Source organism: Oncorhynchus mykiss, chromosome 30 (assembly GCF_013265735.2).
Source record: "Oncorhynchus mykiss isolate Arlee chromosome 30, USDA_OmykA_1.1, whole genome shotgun sequence".
Classification (NCBI taxonomy): Eukaryota; Metazoa; Chordata; class Actinopteri; order Salmoniformes; family Salmonidae; genus Oncorhynchus; species Oncorhynchus mykiss.
In genome coordinates, this window is record NC_050570.1 from 46123265 (window position 1) to 46148014 (window position 24750).

The following is a 24750-nucleotide window of genomic DNA, read 5'->3' on the forward strand; positions in this document are numbered from 1 at the left end:
CACTCTTTCTAAAAGGGGTTGGTGTAACCTCTCTCTCTCTCCAGTGAAAGAGGTTGGTTCTACTAAGTTTGTGTAAAGGAAATTCCACTACCTCCCCCAGTGCCTCTATGGCACTCCATACGTAGTGAACACACACACACACACACACACACACACACACACACACACACACACACACACACACACACACACACACACACACACACACACACACACACACACACACACACACACACACACACACACACACATACACACACACACACACACACACACACACACACACAGAGAGAGACTCAAACGCAACACACCCCCTCTGTCCTTCACATTCACTAGAACTTTAGGAAACCTTTGAATGTTTTTGGAGGCCTCAGCATAGTGATTCCTCTACACACTCACCTGGATTTAATACTTTATATTAGTAATAAAGCTGTTCTGGGATCAGTTTTAGCACAATGGATACTTTTATTGTGTGCCACAATGATCTCTTTGTCTCTGGCCTATATCATGCTCTTGCTATGTTGCTCATTGAGGCATGCAGAAGGCTTTTGATGTACAGATGAAGTTCATTATAGGGAAACATGAGATAGAATAGCTATAGCCTGATGTAAAATAACAGATGCCCTGGGCATACACTTTAACAGCCATGTGCTAACTCTACCAAGTTTTTGTATATTGATTCAAACATGGGCTATGTACATGTAAGGCTCATGTCAAGAGGGTCAGGCACGTGTACTGCTACTATGTGTAGTGTAAGCCTAATGCTTTTTGTACATTTGTGTTCCAGTTATACATTGAACTGAAGTCCCAGTTCATTCCGGAGAAATCCAGTCCCACTGCAGGACAATGTAATTGGGTGGCATTTAATGGTAATTTAATTAGAACTAGAGTTAAGCCTCTCGTGGTGTTTTCTCATGAATATGAATCTATAGGAGCTATTAATGGACATCTGATGCTTCTCTAGGGGAGACAGAGGGAAGGGGGTTGGGTGAAGGGGACATTGGCAAAGATGGTATAAGAACACCGGTGGGCTATCTCACAAAGGTTGTTAGGTTTTCTCTTCAGTATCCCACTTTTTTTTGCATGTATGCAACATCACTTATTGGGAGTTTGGACTTAAATGTCCATGCTTTCTTAAAAAGTACGGAACATGTTATAGTAGTAGGCCTATGGCTGTAGGCCATGTCCAAAATACTATGTTTACCAGACTTGAGTCATAGACCCCTTGTAATAAGGTTGGGAAATGTTTGGGTTTTGAGCTGCTTTACTGAAATATGCACAAGTAGGCCCTAAAGATTTATTTGGCATTCCTATTTTTTGAGTCGCGAATGTTTCGCATTTCTGACTATATTCGGTTAAAAAAAATGCTGTTAAATGGACTGTTGCAAAAGAAGTTACCTGTGCTGCACATTCCTGTGATTAGTCTTTTGTTTGATGTGACCAGTCGCAATGACAGCTGGCAGAATGCCAATGCTTGAAAGTAAATGTATTAAATGTGCGTTTCGAATTGAGTAGTAGCCTACATGGAGCCAATGCAATTAACCTGTGTATTGTTAAAACGATTGTGGTTTTGGCTTAGCAGAATGTGCACGCACATGCCGTGTAAAAATGGTCTTTCTAGCTGTATTTCCTCCTTAGTGTAACATTTAAGTAGTGCGTTTGAATTATTTGCCTTCGAGCCACAGTTTTATTAAACAAAGTTTACTACCGAGTTTGAACACGAATGGAATTTCCGTTTGTAGTCTACTTTGATATAGGCTACTCATCTGGATTTATTGCGCAACCTTGGCCAGGCTCGAGTAGTATTAAATAAGTCTTCGTAATCGTTTATGGTTGGGGAGATAATGTCTTGGTTACTTTACTGTACTATAAAAAAAAAATAAGGTTACTGAACGTTAGTTTAATAACTATGGCACTGACTTCTGCCGGTAGTGTCATGTATTGTCATATTATGTCTTGTTCCTGTTCTTTCTCTTCACTCCGTCTCCCTCTGCTGGTCGTATTAGGTTACCTTCTCTTCCTCTCCTTCCCCCAGCTGTTCCTCATTTTCTCTAACTACCTCGTTCACCCTTTTCCCACCTGTTCCTTTTTTCCCTCTGATTAGGTCTCTATTTCTCTCTCTGTTCCTGCTTCTGTCTTTTCAGATTCTCGTTTGAGTTTCTCATGCCAGAACCAAACTATCGTCTTGTTTGCTTCACCCTTGTCCTGTCCTGTCGGAATCTGCCTGTTCATCTGATGCTACGTGTGATCAGGTACCTCTGTCCTCTACGACCCGCGCCTACCCTCAGAGACCAGCAGTCTGTCGCTGCTAACCCAGCTATTCTCCTCTGCTGCTAAGAAGGGGACTCTAACCCAGCTATTCTCCTCTGCTGCTAAGAAGGGGGACTCTTCTGTAAATATCAGAAGGACTTTATGATTCATTTGTCGCCCTCTCTGCGGGTTGTCTATTTTGCCATTATATACATCCGAAGAGGATCTATGTCTTCCCTGTGTTTTGACATTAAAGGACTCTGTTTTTGTTAAACCGCTTTTGGGTCCTCACTCACGTGCATAACAGAAGAATCTGACCAAGAATGGACCCAGCGACTTCGGATCCTCTCCACTCAGCCGTCGAGATCCAGGGAGCGATGCTAGGCAGACACGAGCAGGAATTGTCTGCTGCTCGACATGCCGTTGAGACCCTGGCAGCCCAAGTCTCCGACCTCACAGAACAGATTCACCATCTCCGACTCGATCCACCGGCTACTTCCAGGGCTTTCGAATCTCCAGAGCCCAGAATCAATAACCCGCCGTGTTACTCTGGGGAGCCCACTGAATGCCGCTCGTTCCTCACCCAGTGTGATATTGTGTTTTCTCTCCAGCCCAACACTTACTCCAGGAGCACAGCTCGTATCGCCTACGTCATATCTCTCCTTACTGGACGGGCTCGTGAGTGGGGCGCGGCAATCTGGGAGGCGAGGGCTGAGTGTACTAACCAGTATCAGGACTTTAAGGAGGAGATGATACGGATTTTTGATCGTTCTGTTTTTGGGGAGGAAGCTTCCAGGGCCCTGTCTTCCCTATGTCAAGGTAATCGATCCATAACAGATTACTCTATTGAGTTTCGCACTCTTGCTGCCTCCAGTGACTGGAACGAGCCGGCTTTGCTCGCTCGTTTTCTGGAGGGTCTCCGCGCGGAGGTAAAGGATGAGATTCTCTCCCGGGAGGTTCCTTCCAGCGTTTAAAAATTTAAAAATCAATAACTAATTCACCATTTCTCACAGAATCATCAAACTAGATATGATTTATTCTATAAATGTATAGCATACTTTTACAACCTTTGTTTTGAGTAGAAATTCCAGTTTTGACTTGATAGAAATATATACAATCAATAAAATGCCATTTAAAGCGATATAAATCAATAACTAATTCACCGTTTGTCACAGAAACATCAAACTAGGTATGATATATTCTATAAATGTCTAGCATACTTTTACAAGCTTTGTTTTGAGTAGAAATTCCAGTTTTGACTTGATAGAAATACATACAATCTATAAAATGACATTTAAATCTCAACGTCAACAGTGTAGAGGCGACTCCGGGATGTTGGCCTTCTAGGCAGAGTTGCAAAGAAAAAGCTGAATCTGAGACTGGCCAATAAAAAGAAAAGATTAAGATGGGCCAAAGAACACAGACATTGGACAGAGGAACTCTGCCTAGAAGGCCAGCATCCCGGAATCGCCTCCGGTACTATTTAAATGAAGCTGCCAGTTGTGGACTTGTGAGGCATCTGTTTCTCAAACTAGACACTTTAATGGACTTGTCCTCTTGCTCAGTTGTGCACCAGGGCCGTGTCCAGCTACTATTGTCATTTACAACATTAACAATGTCTACACTGTATTTCGGATCAATTTGATGTTATTTTAATGGACAAAAATTGGCTTTTCTTTAAAAAACAAAGACATTTCTATGTGACCCCAAGCTTATGAACGATAGTGTACGTATATACTGTATATATATATATATATATTAGCATGGGTATTGAAAGATACCAGAGGGTAGATAACAAAAAAGCACTAATATAAAAAGTAAGCGGTACATGTCTGGTTTTTGGGCTAAATGTATACATTATGATTTGCCTCTGAACTGTATGTGAACCCCTCTGCAATCTACTGGCACTAACCATTAAAAACTATGACTTCAACCAGGCTGTCCCTATGCTATTTTCTCTCTTTCTCTCTTAAACTGCTAGCACAAAGCCTATGTGAAAATGTGGTCTTTCACAAAAGATAATGAAAAAAAATATCACCTGGCCCAAATCAGCTATACATAATTCAGCAGGGAGGTGTGCAACTACCACACATTATACCCATTATACCAGTAAAAAAAACGGTCACCTACATAGCTATTACAAAATCCCTTTCAGTTCACATTCCTTGCAGAAAGAACAATTTTCAAACCTTTTAAAACGTCCAGAAAGACAGTGGTCTTTAAAGGGTATTTATACTTTAAAATACATATTTTATGTGAATGGATGTGGATGAAAGCATTCTGCAAGTGTTTTAATGTCCTAGTTTCATTTTTTTCTTTACCTCCAACTCTATGTATCCAAGTGAGCCTATGAGGACCTTGGGGGATCAGATTTACCATTATACCCATTGATCAAACGTATAACAGACAGACACTGCTCAAAAGGAGTTGTTTGTGATATCTACACTCAGTTGCCACTTTATTAGGTTCACCACCCTATTCACAAAAATAAATTGCTCCTACATTCACCAAGTCCAGTGGTCTTGGCTTGCAAGACACTAAAGCATGCAGAGAAGTATTCAGGTATTCTGTTACTGTTTGTTTGAACTTTAGAATGTGCAAATGACAGCACAGTCTGTGATGGTCTTTTGTAACTCAGAAAAGTTCCAAAACTGTTATTTTAAATATTCCAACACTCAGCTGGTACTGACTGTAATAAACTACAACTGGACTTAAACATTTGAACAGTCTCTCTCCCAGTTTCATCAACTGTTTTGAATTCACGGTGTTCCAGATGCAAAGGGGGTTGTACCTAAGAAAGTGACCACTGCATCTATAGACTTTCCAGAATGTGTTCTATATTATATTGTATTAAACATTTGGCTGTAAGTGTTAAACAGTTGAATCTATTACCTCAGGAAAAAAGCCTGGAGAATGGAAATACTGATACTGGAAAATACATTTTGGGAGGTTTAATGTACTTTGATGTAAACTCATCAAAAAAAGAAATGTCCCTTTTTCAGGACCTTGTCGTAAAAATCCAATGTGTGCTTTGCATCATCCAGAGAAAACGGAAGATCATCTGACCAACTGGGTTTGTCTTTGTGTCACATAACAGTACGCTATGAAAACACATGTAGTTTCATACTTGAAGACATTTAGAAATATGAAACTTTGTCTTGAAACTTTTTTATCAAGGTTATCCTTGTGTTATTGCTAGGGTTGAACATTTTGGGGAATATTCAGAGGTGGAACTTTCCGTGGGAATTAACAGGAATATATGGGAATTAATACAAATTAAATGTGGATGTTTTTTAGCATTGGATATATTTACCATATCATATGGAGAGAGAAACATAAACCTTTTACCTTATCATAGGTAGACAAATTGCAAATGATTAAATCCTTCCAATAGAAAGAAAACCATTTTTTGTTACAAAAAGAACTTGAATTAAATTAGTTGAGTGTTCACATGGGATGATTTCACTGAACAACAAAATAAAGGGAATACTGAATGATCCCCAATGATCCATTGCATCTCCTAAAAACGTTTTCAACATACATTGGGGCAAACAATTATTTGGTCAGCCCCCAATTTTGCAAGTTCTCCCACTTAAAAAGATGAGAGAGGCCTGAAATTCATCATAGGTACACTTCAACTATGACAGACAAAATGAGATAAAAAAATCCAGAAAATCACATTGTAGGATTTTTAATGAATTTATTTGCAAATTATGGTGGAAATGCTCAGAATGCTCTTGCCAACATACTTGGTGTCCAACATGTATGCTGCGGCATGTATGGGCTTCAGGCATAAGTCTTCATGCTTTTTGATGTATTTCAGAACTGCAGTTTCCTCTGATTGGAGCAACAGTGAAGTGGGCAGGGCAGTACAGATTTATTCTCTTACTTCTGCAACCAGAGTCTGAACATCAGACAGGATGGAATTGTCTCCCTCAATCTGTGCAATGACTACTGCTATAGGTTCAGGAGTTTCAGGCTGCGTACCACTCTCTCCCAAAATGCATCATCCAGGAGGATCCTCTTGATGGGGCTGTCCGTTTCGGCAGACTGATATGGCCATTTCTTGGAGAGACTCCTTCCCCTCCAAGAGTCTGTCAAACATGATGACAACACCACCACAACGGGTGTTGCTGGGCAGCTTCAATGTGGTGCTCTTATTCTTCTCACTTTGCTTGGTGAGGTTGATTGCTGCCCTGCCCACCTCACTGTTGCTCCAATCAGAGGAAACTGCAGTTCTGAAATACATCAAAAAAGCGTGAAGACTTCTGCCTGAAGCCCATACATGCCGCAGCATACATGTTGGACACCAAGTATGTTGGCAAGAGCATTCTGTCTGGTGCAGAGATGATGACCCTTGATGACCCTTCACATACCTAACCATTTCCTTGGCTCTTTTGTTGAGTGTATCCATTGTTTTCAGTGTCATGATGTCCATGAGAAGCAGATTCAATGCATGAGCAGCACAGCCAATGGGTGTGATGTGAGGGTAGGACTCCTCCACTTTTGACCAAGCAGTCTTCATGTTCACAGCATTGTCCGTCACCAGTCTTTGATGTCATTGATGACTGCCTTCAGCTCATCTGCAATGTAGAGACCGGTGTGTCTGTCCCTGATGTCTGTGCTCTTGTAGAATACTGGTAGAGGGGTGGAGATGATGTACTTAATTATTTCTTGCCCCCGAACATTCGACCACCCATTGGAGATGATTGCAATACAGTCTGCTTGGCCTTCACTTGAACTCTGTTGAACTCTGCATCCAACAAATGAGTAGATAAAGCATGTCTGGTTGGAGGGGTCTTTGCTGGGTGAAAAACATTCAGAAATCTCTTCCAATACACATTGCCTGTGAGCATCAGAGGTGAACTAGTTGCATACACAGCTCGAGCAAGACATTCATCAGCATTTCTATGACTACGTTCCTCCGTTGAGTATAAAAACTGATTCCAGGAGGACCATGAGCTGTTGCTATCGATAAGGTGTCTGATTCAACATTTTCACCTCGAATAGAAGTAGATGGAATTTTGTCAGAGGTTGCTTTTTGTGAGCGCTGAGGGAACTCTATGCACTTGACCATTCTGCATCTTTGTTGCATTCTTCACATATGATTTGGCACAGTATTTGCAAATGTACACAACTTTTCTTTCTACATAGCTGCAGTGAAATGTATCCACACATCAGATAGTGCCAAACACAATTCCATGTACAGATAAATAGTTAAGCTGTTAGATTAAAAAGTTAGAAATTATTTAAACACACTTTGCTCTAGGCTACTATTTACTAGTTAACAAAAAATCATGTATGTCATATAAAATATATTCACCCCACCCAGTATTGTAATAAAAACTTACCAGAAAGCATCTAGTCCTTGGCTCAAACAGTGTAGTAGTGTGGGCCCAATAGCATCTCATTAGTGTGCAAAATCTTGAGAATCAACTGTAATTGTGATGGAAGAATGTACTGTGCATGCAGAGGATTGCAATTCCATTGAATTGGGGATAGTTTAACCAGAATATGCCCCAAGACCTAGAATTGCCTTATGTGTATCCCACAAAAAAAGGTTCACTGTTATAAGCTAACTTTTTAAAAATGAATTTAACCTGTCTACGATACTGGTTCCCAATTGGGAATCAACCCTCCCACGTGCAGCTGGAACGGTGGCGCATGGAACGCAAAAATATTCTTAAAAATATTTAACCTCCACACATTAACAAGTCCAATAGCTCAAATGAAAGATAAACATCTTGTTCATTTAGCCAGCAAGTCAGATTTCTAAAATGTTTTATGGCGAAAACATAGCACATATATATGTAAAACCACCACCAGACACAGCTCATTTCAATAGCCAAAACATGCAATCAACAAACGCAGGATTAAAAAATAAATCGCTCACTAACCTTTTGAAAATCTTCATCAGATGACAGTAATATGACATATTACACAGTACATATTTTTTTTTTTCAATAATATGCCATTTATATCCATAAATGTCCATTTACAGTGAGTTCACCTTCAGAAATTACTCAAAAACGCCCGCAGGAAATCTATGTAGCGCGGCAAGATAACGTAAAATAGACATCATAAACTTTGACTAAATATACATGTTCTACATATAGTTAGAAAGATACACTGCTTCTTTATGCAACCGCTGTGTTAGATTTATTTTTAACGTTACAGAAATCGCACACTATTCCATATTGTGAGACAGCGCTCAGTTCCAAGCTACATTTCCACGTAATGTTGGAGTCAACAGAAACACAGATTTAAGCATAAATATTCCCTTACCTTCGATGGTCTTCGTTCAGAATGTTCTGGAAGGCTTCATACTTACCCAATACATCGTTTGGTTTCAAGTCTTGCGTCTTTGTATTAGCTACTGCTAATAACATCAGCTGAAATGCACCCAAAACGTCCTCTGGTCCGGATAAGTTGCGCATCAAAACTTCAAAATTACACATTATATGTCGACTAAACAGGTCAAACTAAGTGCAGAAGCAAGCTTTATGATGTTTTAGACGTGCAAAACAAACTTCAATTCAATCGCCCATCGTCTGCCCTTCTCTTCAGTGCTGGAAACAAAGGAATGACTGTGACCAATTCGCGCCCATACGCACAGCCTATTCTCTCGTGGCACGCACTAATTTCACTCCCATAGGGTCAATTCTCGCGCGATTTGAACGGTTTGAAGCTCTAATGAAAGAGGACATCTAGCGGAAGAGATAGAAAGTGTCCCCAGAATCATAGCTGGTTGGGAAGGGTGGGGGCATGACGTCAAAGTTGCTCCAACTTTCATGGCCACAGAAACTAGTTTGGAAGAATGCCTGCCCTGTGAGTTCTGCTATACTTACAGACATAATTCCAACGGTTTTAGAATCTTTAGAGTGTTTTCTATCCAATAATAATTTTTATTTGCATATATTAACAATTTTTGAAAGATTTTTTTTCCAGTTTACTAGGGGTACCCAATCTCTCCAAAGGGGGCGTATATCTGCCATATCCTCAACAGGTTTTAAGCAACATTTCCCAAATTTAACTTTAACTTAACAACATTTCCCAGGCTTAACTTTAACTTAACTTAAATTTCCGGAATAATTCCGGCCCTTCGGAAATCCTAGTTATTGATCTAATGTTCTAAAATAATTTCTCTATTTTATTATTCTACTATGAGAGATACTAGATACATACTATGACAGCAATTCACTGTAATAGGTACACACGTTGTATCTGGCACAAGTGACGATTAAACTGATTTGGATTTCAAAGACTGCCATTATTGTAATGTTTGATATTACAACATTGATGTGTGATACCTTTTTTTATCAATGCATACGTGTTTTACAAACATATGCCTTTATTACAACATGATTTATATTTCCTGAATACTCAATGATGATTAACACCACAGTTATGTGTGCTTCAATTTAGCAATTGAACAACAATCACAAATCAATTTGAAAATGTTCTTAATTGCAAAAGGATGCAACATAATTTGGGTATTCCAGAACTGTAATTTACATGTAAATAAACATAACCCTGTTTTATGTTTTTAATCATGAAGATAGAATGCTCTGTGTGCCAGAGATGGTACCATTCAGCATGTCTGGGGATGACAAAGAAGGACTTCAACAAAGCCAATGTTACGGTGCGTGAATGAGGACCCAAAAGCGAATTAACGTAAACAGAACTTCTTTAATAACAAAACATAGGTAGGCTCAGATGGACCGGCAGATTCCGACAGGACAGGACAAGGTTGCAGCAAACATGACGATAGTCTGGTTCAGGCATGAAAAACACAAACAAGAATCCGACAAAGACAGGAACAAAAACAGAGAGAGATATAGAGGACTAATCAGAGGGAAAAAGGGAACAGGTGGGAAAAGGGGTGACGAGGTAGTTAGGAGGAGACAAGGAACAGCTGGGGGAAAGAGGGGGAGAAAAGGTAACCTAATAACGACCAGCAGAGGGAGACAGGGTGAAGGGAAAGGACAGAAACAAGACACAACATGACAATACATGACAGTACCCCCCCACTCACCGAGCGCCTCCTGGCGCACTCGAGGAGGAAACCTGGCGGCAACGGAGGAAATCATCGATCAGCGCACGGTCCAGCACGTCCCGAGAGGGAACCCAACTCCTCTCCTCAGGACCGTACCCCTCCCAATCTACTAGGTACTGATGACCACGGCCCCGAGGACGCATGTCCAAAATCCTACGGACCCTGTAGATGGGTGCGCCCTCGACAAGGATGGGGGGGGGGGGGAGACGAGCGGGGGCGCGAAGAACGGGCTTGACACAGGAGACATGGAAGACCGGGTGGACGCGACGAAGATATCGCGGAAGAAGAAGTCGCACTGCGACAGGATTAATGATCCGAGAAATACGGAACGGACCAATGAACCGCGGGGTCAACTTGCGAGAAGCGGTCTTAAGGGGAAGGTTCTGAGTGGAGAGCCAAACTCTCTGACCGCGACAATATCTAGGACTCTTAGTTCTACGCTTATTAGCAGCTCTCACAGTCTGCGCCCTATAACGGCAAAGTGCAGACCTGACCCTCTTCCAGGTGCGCTCGCAACGTTGGACAAAAGCCTGAGCGGAGGGGACGCTGGACTCGGCGAACTGAGATGAGAACAGCGGAGGCTGGTACCCGAGGCTACTCTGAAAAGGAGATAGCCCGGTCCCAGACGAAGGAAGCGAGTTGTGGGCGTATTCTGCCCAGGGGAGCTGTTCTGACCAAGACGCAGGGTTGCGAAAAGAAAGACTGCGTAAGATGCGACCAATAGTCTGATTGGCCCGTTCTGCTTGACCGTTAGACTGGGGGTGAAAGCCGGAAGAGAGACTGACGGAAGCCCCAATCAAACGGCAAAACTCCCTCCAAAATTGAGACGTGAATTGCGGACCTCTGTCCGAAACGACGTCTGACGGAAGGCCATGAATTCTGAAAACATTCTCGATGATGATTTGTGCCGTCTCTTTAGCAGAAGGAAGCTTAGCAAGGGGAATAAAATGAGCCGCCTTAGAGAACCTGTCGACAACCGTAAGAATAACAGTCTTCCCCGCTGACGAAGGCAGTCCGGTGACAAAATCTAAGGCGATGTGAGACCACGGTCGAGAGGGAATGGGAAGCGGCCTGAGACGGCCGGCAGGAGGGGAGTTACCGGACTTAGTCTGCGCGCAGACCGAACAAGCAGCCACGAAGCGACGCGTGTCATGCTCCCGGGTGGGCCACCAAAAACGCTGGCGAATGGAAGCAAGCGTACCCCGAACGCCAGGATGGCCGGCTAACTTGGCAGAGTGAGCCCACTGAAGAACGGCCAGACGAGTAGGAACGGGAACGAAAAGAAGGTTCCTAGGACAAGCGCGCGGCGACGGAGTTTGAGTGAGTGCTTGCTTTACCTGCCTCTCAATTCCCCAGACAGTCAACCCGACAACACGCCCCTCAGGGAGAATCCCCTCGGGGTCAGTGGAGGCTACTGAAGAACTGAAGAGACGAGATAAAGCATCAGGCTTGGTGTTCTTAGAGCCCGGACGATAAGAAATCACGAACTCGAAACGAGCGAAAAACAGCGCCCAGCGCGCCTGACGCGCATTAAGTCGTTTGGCAGAACGGATGTACTCAAGGTTCCTATGGTCAGTCCAAACGACAAAAGGAACGGTCGCCCCCTCCAACCACTGTCGCCATTCGCCTAGGGCTAAGCGGATGGCGAGCAGTTCGCGGTTTCCCACATCATAGTTACGTTCCGACGGCGACAGGCGATGAGAAAAATACGCGCAAGGGTGGACCTTGTCGTCAGAGAGGGAGCGCTGAGAAAGAATGGCTCCCACGCCCACCTCTGACGCGTCAACCTCGACAACGAACTGTCTAGTGACGTCAGGTGTAACAAGGATAGGTGCGGATGTAAAACGATTCTTGAGGAGATCAAAAGCTCCCTGGGCGGAAACGGACCACTTAAAGCACGTCTTGACAGAAGTAAGGGCTGTGAGAGGAGCTGCCACCTGACCGAAATTACGGATGAAACGACGATAGAAGTTCGCGAAGCCGAGAAAGCGCTGCAGCTCGACGCGTGACTTAGGGACGGGCCAATCAATGACAGCTTGGACCTTAGCGGGATCCATCTTAATGCCTTCAGCGGAAATAACAGAACCGAGAAATGTGACGGAGGAGGCATGAAAAGAGCACTTCTCAGCCTTCACAAAAAGACAATTCTCTAAAAGGCGCTGGAGGACACGTCGAACGTGCTGAACATGAATCTGGAGTGACGGTGAAAAAATCAGGATATCGTCAAGGTAAACGAAAACAAAGATGTTCAGCATGTCTCTCAGGACATCATTGACTAATGCCTGAAAGACAGCTGGAGCGTTAGCGAGGCCGAAAGGAAGAACCCGGTATTCAAAGTGCCCTAACGGAGTGTTAAACGCCGTCTTCCACTCGTCCCCCTCCCTGATGCGCACGAGATGGTAAGCGTTACGAAGGTCCAACTTAGTGAAAAACCTGGCTCCCTGCAGGATCTCGAAGGCTGAAGACATAAGAGGAAGCGGATAACGATTCTTCACTGTTATGTCATTCAGCCCTCGATAATCTATGCAGGGGCGCAGGGACCCGTCCTTCTTCTTAACAAAAAAAAAACCCGCTCCGGCGGGAGAGGAGGAGGGGACTATGGTACCGGCGGCAAGAGCTACAGACAAATAATCTTCGAGAGCCTTACGTTCGGGAGCCGACAGAGAGTATAGTCTACCCCGGGGGGGAGTGGTTCCCGGAAGGAGATCAATACTACAATCATACGACCGGTGTGGGGGAAGAGAGGTGGCCCTGGACCGACTGAACACCGTGCGCAGATCGTGATATTCCTCCGGCACCCCTGTCAAATCACCAGGCTCCTCCTGTGAAGAAGAGACAGAGGAAACAGGAGGGATAGCAGACATTAAACATTTCACATGACAAGAGACGTTCCAGGAGAGGATAGAATTACTAGACCAATTAATGGAAGGATTATGACAAACTAGCCAGGGATGGCCCAAAACAACAGGTGTAAAAGGTGAACGAAAAATTAAAAAAGAAATGGTTTCGCTATGATTACCAGAAACAGTGAGGGTTAAAGGTAGCGTCTCACGCTGAATCCTGGGGAGAGGACTACCATCCAGGGCGAACAAGGCCGTGGACTCCCTTAACTGTCTGAGAGGAATGTCATGTTCCCGAGCCCAGGTCTCGTCCATAAAACAGCCCTCCGCCCCAGAGTCTATTAAGGCACTGCAGGAAGCTGACGAACCGGTCCAGCGTAGATGGACCGACAAGGTAGTGCAGGATCTTGAAGGAGAGACAGGAGTAGTAGCGCTCACCAGTAGCCCTCCGCTTACTGATGAGCTCTGGCTTTTACTGGACATGAAGTGACAAAATGACCAGCAGAACCGCAATAGAGACAGAGGCGGTTGGTGATTCTCCGTTCCCTCTCCTTAGTCGAGATGCGGATACCTCCCAGCTGCATAGGCTCAGCACCCGAGCCGGCAGAGGAAGATGGTAGTGATGCGGAGAGGGGGGCAACGGAGAACGCGAGCTCCTTTCCACGAGCTCGGTGACGAAGATCAACCCGTCGCTCAATGCGAATAGCGAGTTCAATCAAGGAATCCACGCTGGAAGGAACCTCCCGGGAGAGAATCTCATCCTTTACCTCTGCGCGGAGACCCTCCAGAAAACGAGCGAGCAAAGCCGGCTCGTTCCAGCCACTGGAGGCAGCAAGAGTGCGAAACTCAATAGAGTAGTCTGTTATGGATCGATTACCTTGACATAGGGAAGACAGGGCCCTGGAAGCCTCCTCCCCAAAAACAGATCGATCAAAAACCCGTATCATCTCCTCCTTAAAGTCCTGATACTGGTTAGTACACTCAGCCCTTGCCTCCCAGATTGCCGTGCCCCACTCACGAGCCCGTCCAGTAAGGAGAGATATGACGTAGGCGACACGAGCAGTGCTCCTGGAGTAAGTGTTGGGCTGGAGAGAAAACACAATATCACACTGGGTGAGGAACGAGCGGCATTCAGTGGGCTCCCCAGAGTAACACGGCGGGTTATTGATTCTGGGCTCCGGAGATTCGAAAGCCCTGGAAGTGGCCGGTGGATCGAGGCGGAGATGGTGAACCTGTTCTGTGAGGTTGGAGACTTGGGTGGCCAGGGTCTCAACGGCATGTCGAGCAGCAGACAATTCCTGCTCGTGTCTGCCTAGCATCGCTCCCTGGATCTCGACGGCTGAGTGGAGAGGATCCGAAGTCGCTGGGTCCATTCTTGGTCGGATTCTTCTGTTACGGTGCGTGAATGAGGACCCAAAAGCGAATTAACGTAAACAGAACTTCTTTAATAACAAAACATAGGTAGGCTCAGATGGACCGGCAGATTCCGACAGGACAGGACAAGGTTGCAGCAAACATGACGATAGTCTGGTTCAGGCATGAAAAACACAAACAAGAATCCGACAAAGACAGGAACAAAAACAGAGAGAGATATAGAGGACTAATCAGAGGGAAAAAGGGAACAGGTGGGAAAAGGGGTGACGAGGTAGTTAGGAGGAGACAAGGAACAGCTGGGGGAAAGAGGGGGAGAAAAGGTAACCTAATAACGACCAGCAGAGGGAGACAGGGTGAAGGGAAAGGACAGCAACAAGACACAACATGACAATACATGACAGCCAAAATAGAAAATTATTGGAAGGTGCCTCTTAGCTGTTAAATTAGAAACGTATAAATAAATGACTGTTGTGCCTTGTAACTACTTTAAAATGTGGAACTGTTGCACTAAAAATGAAAACATTGATTTGGCATACAATTGAATATCATAACAATTGTACAACTCTATGTCTAACTTCATATAGAACAAATTGCACTTGAAATGAACATTTCTTTAAAGTTATTGCAAATAAACGCATATTTTCACTTCACTGAATTAGATTTTAAATGCAATATTTGAGATTTTATGTATTTCTATCAAATCAAAACTGGAATTTCCACGCAAAGCAGTTGTAAAAGTATACTAGACATTTATAGAATAAATCATAGCTAGTTTGATGGTTCTGTCATAATCAGTGAAAACGTTATTGATTTATATTGCTTTAAATTGCATTTTATAGATGTTATATATTTCTAACAAGTCCAAACTGGATTTTTTTCCTCAAAACAAAGGTTGTAAAAGTATTCTAGACATTTATAGAATAAATCATACCTGGTTTATTCTATATTTCCGACTTGCGCCTGCCTACATGTGGACTGAATAAAATACAGAAATCATGTGATCAAAGGTCATGAAGATTTGACTTCATGTTTTTGCAGTTGCTCTTCACCATCTTCATCCTGCAGCCATCGACTGCATTGTGAGATGCTCTATTTTCAACCAATCACTAGGATGTTTGTTTGACCAACGCAAATGTGACCAAAGACATGACTGAAACAGGAACCAACTTCATGTAGGCTATACAGTTGATAGCTTATATACAAATTAATGTGATATTTTAGGCTCTCTCTGTCATTGATTGTACAATGAACACGCATATGAGTTTAGTTTGTGAGTGTGTGATATGCGTGTTGGAGCCATGTTTATTTCGACATTTTTAAGAAAAACTTTTATAAACAACGTCAAAACTGGCATGTTGATCTGAGCCTTGCTGTTCGAAAACCACATTGGTGTCTGACTTTCGGATGCACCTCCCCCGACTTCACTCGACTTTCATCTACGGTAGGTTGCTTTCGCCTAACCAATCAAACACTCCCATTATGTTCCATAGACTAAACACGCTTCTGGTGTTTAACATCTGTATGGCCTACTGTATAGTAGTTCAAATATACCTGTTTTGTAACAATTGCTTTAAGTTTAACTATAGGCTAGTTGTAGGACTCGTGCTTTGCCAGGTGTTATCCGTCATTATTTAAGGCAATTTTTTTAACGCATTTAAAAAAAAAAACATTTCTTGAACAGGCCAGTAGGTGGCACTCGTCCATAGGTCATGCGGGGATCCTTTTGCTTTGATGGATTGACTTCTTTTTCTCCTTCTGCAGCGCTCAGTGCTCCATCTTCATGTGTGCGCACGGGCCCCGAAACGTGCGCATCTGTAGCGCATCTGTAGCGAAGTGCATGTAAAAAGAATGTTAGTTTTGCATAGTTGCTTGTATAGATGGTTATTGGTGTGGGTTGCGACATTCAGTGGTGAATGAGTTGTAGGCCTATATGAACACTAAGGGTATCCATCTGGCTTTTCATGGTATTTGAAGTGTCATTTTTAGTCTTCTCCACTCTACTTCAACATCTTTCCACTTGATTTATTTTCCCATTGAACTTTGTCTGGGTCACTGAGCTGACCCTTATTTTCACATGTGTTCTGTCCTGTCACATTTTCTCTCCTCCCTCCCCTCATGTGTGTTCACTTGCCCCTCCCACTAACACGCTCCTCTGCTCTCTTCTCACTCCTCTCTCTCTGGCACACGCAACCCATAGGCGTACAGAGGAGACACTGACACACACACAGCAACTCTACAGACATGTCGGACTCCGAGACCGCCGTTCTTACTGAGGCCCCTGTCCCTGCCACATGTGCAAGCATCAAGGCAGACCTGGACAAATGGTGAGTGTCTGTACGGACGGATGTGGTTTTCTCTGTTTTTGTCCGCCATTGCCACCGGGACCAACGTCTCCAGGATGCCCATCCATGGCTTCCAACTCATTGGATGGACATGGCAAATCCGCAGTGCTTCTAGTGCTTTTCACTTAGAAGTTCCCAGTGTCTCCAAGTGGATTTCAGTGTTGAGTTGTGTTTTAATTGAAGCAACTACCCTCCCCCCCATCGCTTGGAGGAAGGCTATAGCGGTGCATGATGAGTTGATGTTGTTTGGAATCCATGATAAAATGGTGGAGCAGTTGAGAAGTGCAGTGAATGATGATAGAAGAATCCAAATTTAAACTGCCTTGCCAGTTTGGGGGGTTACTATTGTAGTGTAATGGGGGGTCTTGGGGTCAAAGCACTGCAGTCTCTCGCACACGCCTGATTGAAGGCAGGGAATTTGCCTACATCATGTCCTCTCCTACTCGCTGCCCCCCCCACCCCACCCCTGTCCCCGCTCAGCTGTTCTGGCCTTGCTGAGTGAGCGTTAGCCAGCGCTAAGTCGCTAACTCACTGCTTCATTGTCCAAATCTGTGTGCACCTTTCCCCCCTCCTCTGTCCTCCCTCTGCAAGATTAGTGCAGAGTGAGATTGTTGTGGGTTTTATCTCTAGAAATGCGTAGAAACAGGAAACATGATGGCATGTGTGAGGGCTCAATGACAGTGCAATGTCAAAGCCCGGTTCGATGCAATGTCAAAGCCCGGTTCGTCTACTCTAGCCCTCAGCGGTTTTCAACTCTGTCAATCTTCATTGACATTTCACCAAAACCTAGATGCATTTTGACCCTTGGTGTTGTATTTTGATGTGTTGTTGCAGGGTTTGGAGCTAGGCTAGGCTAGGCTAGGGCCTGGAGTGTCCCAGCCTGTATAGGCCAGATAAGTCCAGACCAATGGGTGTGGGGGATGAGATAAGGATGCAGGGTTTAGGGGGTGGTAGGTTGCAGGTTGCAGGGCAGGCTAGGGATGGGCTAGGTTGGCTGCTGGTTGTAAAGTTTTGTTTTAGTAACATTTTCAAGGTGCCTATAGCGGTCTTGAGCCATGGTGAATTGAATGTCATTGAATTGTTGTATGCCACCTTTTTATGAATGGACTGTAGTGTTGATACTCATGGTAGGCCTCTTATAGTTCACTTTGCATCAGGTGCCCTTTACCTCAGTATTTATACTTGTATAATTTGTCAATGTTGCATTAGAACCTAGATGAAGGCTTTCTCAACACTTGGGTCAAGCACAATTGTTTTGTACAATGTACAGCTCTTTGGTCTACGCCACAGTAAATAACATCTACTTTGAAGTTTAGTCAAGGGCCCTGTGCTGTTGTGGTGAAACCTTTCAGGACACTTTGTTAACCCTACAGTCAAGGGTTGTACCGCTAACCCTCAGGCCAGGGTTCTACTGTTAATCTCATGGTCCTTGGGGTTTGTCATTGATGGGCCCAAATGATACTGTATCCTGTAACATGGTCCACGTGATGGCAGTGGACCTGCTGAAGGCAGCGTAGCTAGCTGTACCAGAGGGCTGACTGTGTAATGTATACCAGGACGATGTATTTATAGCTCCACTCTTGAATCCTAAATAGTCATGCATGGGTTGGTGTGTAAACGTCCAGGATACCATGTCCTGTCCCATGGCTTTAGTTCATGATCATGTTTTCGACTTACCGTGGAACCTGAAAAGGTATACATTTTTAAACGGCCTCACACGATGCACAGCTGGCTGCAGACATCTTGGCTGGCTTGGCCTGCCCTAACATGTCACCTAGAAATACATGGGTTAGTTGAAGGAGTCACCACCTTGACGCCTTCAAACGCAAACTAATTTCATGTTGTTAATTACACCTGTCTTATCCTCGGATATCCACAAGTACACATGCTTTAGGGTCTAGGGGTCAGTTTGGTAATGGGCCAAACAACTCCTCTGGAAAGTACTTTGAGCTTGTGGACATGGCCTAATTATTCTAGAACCTGCGTTGACTGACATTTGAACCTGTGACAAGGTATTTGTGTGTGCTTTGTATGTGCCTGCTTATCTCCTAGTCAGGAAATTGAGACGTATAGATTATACATGTCAATGTATGACTTGGATACATAACTGCTGCTTTAAATAGTAATATTAACCATGTTACAGATGTCTACTACCTGTGTGGGTCCTGCTGTGTACTTTGAAATTTGGTTCTGTAGTAACTTTGGCAGTCTAACTGTGTGTAACTTGTAAGCCAACACCCTAGCCTTCCACACAGACCCTGGCCCCTGGCTTGTATGTAGACATGTGTGTGCTTGCTCTGCTTGACTGAAAATGTGGTTTACTTGGATGGAATGCAGTGTTACTGCAATTCAAGAGCCCTTAGCTACAACAGGGCTCCAACTGGAAACCAACTACACCCTATTCCCTATTTAGTGCACTTATTTTGACCAGAGCCCAGTGAGCACACAATATAGGGAATAAGGGTGCCATTTGAGACTCAGACAATGTTTGTATTGGTCCTAGAATGATATCCCTATCATTGTAGGCCTGCCCTTAGTTCCCTCTATAGTTGTTCACTCGCAGGCGTCCCAATGCCAATGAACTCTTCAGTGTGGTGACTTTAGGTCGCTCTTAGTTTCCTACTCAGACAGGCCCAGTAACCAACTTCAAAGCTGTTCACAAGCTAGATGATATTGGCTCTGTGTCCCTACTCTCTTTTCTTTAGTATACTGGTCTGGATGGTTCCCCCCTCTTTAGTGCGCTTTTCTAAGCATCCCTTATTTTCCATTAGGACAGCCTAGTTATACACTTTCTATACACAGTTTGCACTCACTATTGAAGCTCAATTCAGATTATACTGTTGACCATATTATATTTAATACTCCAAGTTTTTCAAACTTGATTGATACTCAGAATTGAGCAGGAGTTCCTTTTAAGGCACTAAGAAGGGAAAGATTTGGTGAAGTGGTAAAAGCGGATGCTATTTGATTGTGAGGCGCTATACAAATTTGACAGTCATAAGATGGGGACTTCAAATAGGCCTATGGCATGTCAAGGGAACTGAGGCCTACTGTTCAGATGGGTTAAATGGAAACTGAAATCTGGACTGTAACCTCTCACATAGCCTTAATATTAACTCCTACAGAATTAAGCATTTCTTGCAGTAAAATGATACACCAAATGTAGTACAAATTTTGACTCGGGTGCAGGAGTGGAGAAATATGATTGATTTATTTTAGCATCTTGAGAGAATGTGTTAGATACCATCTGTAGAGATGCTGAATTTATTAGTATCATAAAAGCTGATTCAGTATTTCAAACACATAAAATATGCATCCAAGCCAAACTGAAATCTTATCACAAACTATCATGTTGGGTTGTTGTCACAGCTTTCTACACTGAACAAAAATACAAACGCAACATATAAATTGTTGGTGTTGGTCCCAAGAAGCTGATTTAAACAGCATGATCAGGTGCAGGTGCACCATGCGCTGGGAACAATAAAAGGCCACTCTAAAATGTGCAGTTTTGTCACACAACACAATGCGACAGATGTCTCAAGTTTTGAGGGAGCGTGCAATTGGTATGCTGACTGCAGAAATGTCCACCAATGTCTACCATAATCCCCCTCAAAAATGATGTTTTTGTGAATTTGGAAGTACATCCAACCGGCCCCACAATTGCAGACCATGTGTATGGCGTTGTGTGGGCGAGCGGTTGGCTAATGTCAACATTGTGAACAGAGTGCCCCATGGTGGCGGTGGGGTTATGGTATGGGCAGGCATAAGCTGCAGACAACTAACACAATTTGCATTTTATCAATTGGCAATTTGAATGCACAAATATACCGCAATGAGACCCTGAGGCCCGTTGTGAGACCCATTTTTTTAAATTAGGTATTCCCAGTCATGTGAAATCCATTGATTAGGGCCTAATGAATTTCAATTGACTCATATGAACTGTAGTTATGTATAATCTTTGAAATTGTTGCATGTTGCGTTTATATTTTGGTTCAGTATATTTCCTTAAAACCGATCAAACTGTGGTTATGGCATGTTCTTCCCAGTCCCTAAATGTCTTTGCTTTGCAAAAGATGCAGAGATGACAGAACTTTACCAATGTCAACAAGATTGAAGCATTCAGTCTATTGATTTATGACATTCTGGTGAGCAAGGATTTATTTAGTCTTCTAGGGCAACGTATAATGACAGAAGAGAAGCTGCATGTATCTAAATACAGACAAGTTGACTAACAAATAGCCTACCAAAATGTTGGAAATTATAAGCAGAAACATATCTAAATCGAGCAAAAACAAATGTTCACTTTATCACATATAGTCGGGCGGTTACGGGTGGGTTATTAGCAATTGCGGTTAAACAAACCACTGACCTGTGCACAACTAGTTGCCAGCCGATAGCCCTAAATAATTCACATTTTAATTTCCTGATTGTAAAGGCAGTGTTTCCATCAGTCCAACCACCCAATCGGTCATCCTCCTCCCATACAAACCCAGCCCTTGCCACCCAACCCTCTTTAACTTGCTCTGTGATGCACCCTAAAGTGGTCTGTGCCCATTGCCATGCCAACATGGTGGCGGTGCCATAACGTGACTGATGCCCCCCACCCCCCTCATGTTGTGTGACAGCTATCATGGTGATGTCACCAGTTCACTGCCCCTGCAACCTCTGACATCCAGAGGTAACACTCTGCAGCAGATCACTCTTGCATGTTGATCACTCAATCCCAAAACATTATATTCAAACCCCCAAAGTTCCCCCTTGGTTCATTCACAAAGGATTCCCCAATTTGTTTGTGGGGAGCTGAAGATGGAGAGACAGGGGAGTTAGGTTCTGTTCAGGCAGCATTACATAACGAAGCTTAATTGGTTTGGTTGGTTGACGAGGCCCCAGGCTACAGTTGTAGGGAACCCAGACCCAGTGTCACTCTTATAGTGGCAGAATGAATGTGTTTCTATCCATCCCTCTTTCCCTTCCCTCCCTCCATTACAGTTCAATGTCATTTGATTATTAAAATGGCTGCCTGTTTTGGGTTTATCTCCCCTGCTTCTCATTGTAGGTTTGGTCCAGTCATATTTCTCTCAGTGGTAAGCACTTTCTCTCAGTGCAAGGGATGTTTATGGTGGATGGATTATCTGGCCACACAGCCTCAGGGCCAGGTCCTCTGTGCTGCTGTTGGGTCATCTCTGCTGCCTCCACGTCACTGCACCATCACCCTTCCCATGCCTCTTTTTACCACACACCCGTACACTCTTATGCGTTCAGTGACTCACTCGACACACACTACACAAACGACCCTTCTTCAAACCCGTAGCAATCGGCTGCATAAACCTTTTTAATCTGCAGAGACCAGCTGTGAGTTACATCATAGAGATCAGCCCAGCGACAGGGGGATGGGGGGAGGACGGGGCATGGAACCAATGGGAGAATGGTGAGGTAGTGTGGGGTTGCAGACAGTCATGTCAGTCAATCCATCCCCTCCTGCCGTCTCTGACCAACACCCTCCTACCCAGCCTTTTCGTCATCTGTTTTGCATTGTCACGCAATCACTCGCTCTCCCTGATGCCCACCTTCCATCACAGATGGGTTTATCCCCATCCCTCTCTCCCCACCTTCCTCTCTTCCCTCGCTCCCTTTCGCCGTATCACTCTAATGCGTTGTGTCAGTGTCTGCCTGCTGTTTGGTGCAGAGTTCCTGAAATAATCTCCCTCAACACCCTTCCCTGTCCTCTCTAGTGACCATTATGCCAACAATCTCTACCTATGTAACCAGTTCACTCCTTTTAGTGAGGGCAGTGTCTGTCTGTAGGACCAGTCTGACTTGGTTCAATCTGAAGAATGCCAACATTGTTTAGAAAAGCTCATACTAGGATAGGGTAGGCTTGGACACTTCCAGGTTGATCATTTGGTGCTGAGCTCGATGGCCAACCTATCTAAATGCTTCAAAGATCGCTATTGGCTCCATAGCTGTCAAACTGTTGGAGGAGAGAATCCAAGGTCCCTCCCTCAGAGGTCCTAACCATGCGGTTGTGTTCTCTCTACAGTGTGAAGGAGGGGGGTGACTGTAAGGATCTGATGGAGGCATTTGCAGCCTGTCTGAAGAGTGTAGCGGAGGAGTCGTGAGGAGAGCAGGAGCTAGACTCACAGGAAACGTAAGTTCACACGCAGGGGCGATGTGTCCTGATAAGGCTCCTAACTACTAAAGCCAACCTTTCTTTGTCCAGTAATGGACTCTCTCTAATGCCAAAGGAAATGCTTAGCTGACTATTGGGGCTCACTCATGGAATGTGAATTGAATAGCCTGAAGAATCTGGCTTATGGTGTAAACAACCCAATGGTGTGCCAGCCAGTCTATCCACTCTAGCCATGGAGGCAGATGTTAAGCCAATATGACTGAAACTAATTCTGCACACTTTCTCTTGTTCACTCTCTCCAGGTCCACTGCACAGGATCCTCCACGTTTCCCAGCATTCCCTTCTGCACAACAAGCACTGGGCTGAATGATACTGGCTGTGTTCGGCGCCTGGCAGAAACCATCCACCTCTTACTTCCCTCCCCAACCCCCCTTGAAGCTTAAATGGTGTCTTCCGATTTATACCCCTGAGCTGCTCCCACCATGGCTGAGTACATCCAATGGTAGACAATTCCGGAGAGCCTATGGGTTTTATGTAAATTGTCCACTTGAGATGTATACATTTAAATGGAATAATAAAGTATAAAAGAAATTGGTATAACATTTTGCCTCTTGCTTTGCTTCTCTTTTTGAATGTGATGTGAAATGTCCTTTTTGGCTCTTTAAACAGTTTTGTAACCTCAATAGACAGGTTGGTTGTTTAGCAACAAAACCGACACGTGTGAAACTATGGGGCAAAACAGACTGGGTTGGCATAGATTGTTGGCAACATGTAAAATTTGTTTCGTCTCCAATGTTTATTGAAAACATAAATAAATGTGCACTTGTCTCAAATACATTGTTACAGTTGTTGGTTAGCTAGCAAGCTAATTTTTGGCATATTATCATAGATGTGACATCAGTTAAAACTCCTCAAAACAAGACCATGGTATCAAGAACTAGCTGAAATGAGCAACTGGCGATTCTCCACATGGAAGCATCTTGTCATAGTTATTGGCTATCTGACCATCCAGAGTCACAATCCACAGACTTCTGCCCCATTGAAGCGCGCTCATAATTTTCTTGACATTGTCAGCTAGCCCGTCTCTACAGTTTCATGTACTGAATTGGGTTATGGCTTTGGGTTTTTACATCTGTTTGATACTTTAATGACCTGTTGCAGACCAGTGCCCCTATTTATAAAGCTTCTCAGGAGTGCTGATCTAGGATCAGTTTAGCCTAATGAATGAGATTGGGGGGACATGATGCTACATCACAACTCCTACTCTGAAGTGCTTTATGAATACAGGCTCATACCATCAAAAGCTGGTGAATGTGTCATTTTAAGATGTCGTCTCTGCACTTTTACTTTAAGATTCAACTCATTATTCCAAAAGCGTTTGAACCTGGGACTATTCTGTCTCTTTGTAATGGGTTTAAAGGACCAGGAGATTAATTTGACTAATGCAGTTAACCCTTACTCTGTCAAATGCAACTGATACACTCTTAATTCTGACTGATTCCATGAACGCACTCTGAACGAGGCACTGGACACAGCCTGCATCCCCATTTTCCACCCTTCTACCAAACTGTACACTTGCTCTTTCTCATATGGATTGAACAATGGTGTAAACTGACTCCAGCTTAATGCTTACACCAATCATATGCTTTTAAAAACATGATGGGAAAAGTGCAAGTACACTTCTGGAAAAGGGTGTAGAACTAAGTGGGATTCAGGGAGGTATGACACACCAACTTTCTATGGTGTGAGTAGACTCCA

General features: G+C 43.9%; 1 long non-coding RNA gene across 1 annotated transcript; it reads left to right on the top strand.

The window, feature by feature from the left end:
* Positions 1-16673: 16673 nt before the first annotated feature.
* LOC110521935 lies at positions 16674-23594 on the top strand. Its single transcript, XR_002473238.2, has 3 exons — positions 16674-16844; positions 22903-23010; positions 23295-23594. It is a non-coding gene; the product is annotated as an uncharacterized LOC110521935 (long non-coding RNA).
* Positions 23595-24750: the final 1156 nt, after the last annotated feature.